The sequence below is a fragment of the Solanum verrucosum genome, unplaced genomic scaffold (assembly GCF_900185275.1).
Source record: "Solanum verrucosum unplaced genomic scaffold, falcon-dt-bn FXZP01000259.1, whole genome shotgun sequence".
NCBI classification, from domain to species: domain Eukaryota; kingdom Viridiplantae; phylum Streptophyta; class Magnoliopsida; order Solanales; family Solanaceae; genus Solanum; species Solanum verrucosum.
Genome location: NW_026019973.1, coordinates 103,583 through 106,914, shown reverse-complemented (window position 1 = coordinate 106,914; position 3,332 = coordinate 103,583).

Genomic DNA, 3,332 nt, shown 5'->3' with positions numbered 1-3,332 from the left:
AAGACTAAAATAATGAATTTTGATGGACTTGGACTTAAGATTGTAATAGATGGACTAAAACTTAAGTGTTGGGCTTGAGAAAATGGTAAAGTTAAAAACTTAAGTTACTTAAAATTTAACAAAATATTTATATTTTATTTATAAATGATATATAAATAATTATAAAATTTTTATATATAATTGATCTGTTCGGTTTGATTATTTTTGCAGTTATATTTTAGTAAAACCAAAACCAAACCAAATAGTATCAGTTTTTCAAAATTTAAAACCAAACCTAACCAAATCAAACCAAATATCAATTTTTTTAATCGGTTTGGTTTGGATCGTGGTTCGGTTTGGTTTTTTAACCATAACCATGAACATCCCTACTTGTAAGTACCAACTAGATGTTGTTTGTAACGAAAGATTCCGCCATTAGTAACTTTTTTACAAAAGCTACATTCAACTGTGTTCCTATTGGTCTCACTTGTTCGTTTCCCATAGTTCCAACCGGGGTCAGCCATTGTTAATTGCTCTTAAGATCAAAGAAACATAATCAACACTATATTTTAATCACTGTAACAATATATAATCACTGTTAAGAAAAATAATCAGCAAAACAGAGCAGAGAAACAACAATGTTGGTATAGTAAAACAGAACAGAACAAGACTGCAAAACAGAGCAGAAGAAAAGAAGAGGAGGAAAGAAAGAACACTTACCTGAAGTCAAGAAGCAACAAACATGAAAACCGCGACTAAACTGTCGAGACTGAGGTTAAATATATTGCGACTTTTTTTTCATTCAAAAATGCACTTTTATAAGGTTAAAAACAAAAAAAAGTATTTTATTCACTTTTAAGAGAAGATGAGAAGGATAACTCCCTCCTTATTCCTTGTAAAAGTACTACAACACACGGCTACCTACTGTCCTTATATTGTAATCCTCGACCGCCAAACCTTCGTCATGTCCTCCGTAAGTTGAAGATGTGTCATGTCCCATCTAATCACCTTCCCCAAATATTCTTCGACCTACCTATACCACTTCTAAAAATCTGTTATAGCCAAACTCGCACACCTACTTACCTGGAGCTTCCCCACACCTCTTCTTCACATGATCGAGCTATCTCATCCTTGCTTCCCTCATCTTGTCCATCACGGAGGTCACTCCTACATTGTCTTGTATATCTTCGTTCCAAATCCTGTCACTCCTAGTATGCCTACACATCCATCTAAGCGTGTGCGTTCTTGACAGGCAAGCACTCTGCCCCATACAACTGTGTAGGTCTAACCACCACTCTATTGCATGAAGAAGAGGTGGAGGCGACCCAAGGTACTTGAAACTTCTTTTCTTGAGTATGACTTGTTTATTGAACTTCAATTCCTCCTCCACTTCATGTGATACTTCATTTGAACTTCGACTCCAAGTACTCAATTTTAGCCTGGCTTAACCTGAAAATTTTGGATTCTAGGGTCTATCTCCAAACTTCTAACCTATCATTAAATCCACCGTGGGTCTCTCAATCAATAATATGTCATCTGCGAATAACACACACCAAACACATCCACTTGAATATGTTGCGTCAATTCGTCCATCACTAAGGCAAATAAAAATGGGCTAGGGGTGATCGCTAGTGCAACCCTATCATGACCGAAAAGTGTTTTGAGTCACCTCCAACTGTTCTTACCTGGCTCTTTTCTCCATCGTGCATGTCCTTAATTACTCTAATGTATGCCACACATACACCTCTAGACTCCAAACACCTACGTAGAACCTCCTTAGGATCTTTATCGGATGCCTTTTCTAGGTCAATAAAGACAACGTTTAGGTCCCTCTTCCTATCCCTATACAACTCCAACAATTTGCTTATAAGATGGATGACTTTTGTAGTTGGCCGCCCTGACCTGAACCCAAATTGGTTCTTGGAGATAGGCACACCCCTCCTCATCTTTACCTCGACCACCATCTCCCACACTTTCATAGTGTGGCTTAGTATCTTCATACCCCAATAGTTGTTGCAGTTTTGAATATCACCCTTGCTTTTTGTACAAGGGGATCAATGTAAATACCGGTATATTTGTGTACGGAGTAAGAACACGAGGATCACCTCAAAATTGTGTTTCAAACACTGCAAGAACAGTAGCCTTTGGGTCTAAGATATGTATAAACTTGAGGATATAAGTATCAAATTTAGTGTGAGAAACTCAAAGACATTGTTGTTTTATGTTCAGGCCAAGTTTCTAATGGTACAACACATCAAGGTCACCTAATACAAGGATGGGAAATTGTGTGAATACTGAAACGAGGTTCCAGAGTCCATCATATCTGACAGAGGATGACTGTTTACTGCACGCTTTTGGAAATCTTTTTAATACATGATTAGATCTTAGTTCCATATTTTATCTGGATGCAGACGGACAATCTGAGCATACTATTAGATGACATGTTAACAGTTTGCATTCTTGATTTCAGATCTTTATGTACCAATAGCAAAATTTTCCTATGACTATGACTTTCAGTCAAGCATTCAGATGGCTCAATATGAAGCCTTGTATGATAGGCAATTTCATTCTTTCATCAGACAGTTTGAAGTTGGTGAGGCTAATGTATTAGGACTAGACTTGGTACAGGAAGCTCAGGACAAGGTCTAGCAATTCAGACAGAGGATGCTCACAGTTCAAATAAGATAAAAGACGTGCGGATATGTGAAGAAAAAACTTAGGGGTCGTTTGGTACAAAAATTAATAACGCAGTGGTTAGTAATGCATGTATTAGTAATGTAGGGATTAACAATGGAGGGTTTATTTTATATCAAGTGTTTGGTTCATTGTTTCCCACCAAATCTTGTGTTCGAACTAAAACTCTACAAAAAGCTTCTTTTATCTTTTATTTGAACTGTGAGCATCCTCAAGTTTAGCTCTTTGCTAACATCCTTTTAATTTAGAACTCTTAGAGTAGCGACGTTAATCATTTTTATTAGTGTCATGAGTAGTATTCTTTTTCTCTAAAATACCATTAAGAATTTCTTGGAACACTATCTCCTAAGCACTGGTCATGATCCTAAATTAGGTCGTGACATGGGAATACAAGGAAATAAATTTGTGTAAATGAGAATTCCACCAAGTGAAGGGTATATTAGCTCTACTGATAATTCAGAAGCAACAAAAAATCTGCAAAATAAATGGAGACAATAAATATAAGCAAAAGTTCACATTAAAAGCTAAAAGGTAGTTATCACAAAATCCCATAGGACAAACAAAATCAATTTTATAATGGTTCAACATCTATTTCTCATCTTCCTCAGCTTCATCAAATAGCTATAATTGTTGCATTCTATGACTGTTGAAGGAAGTGA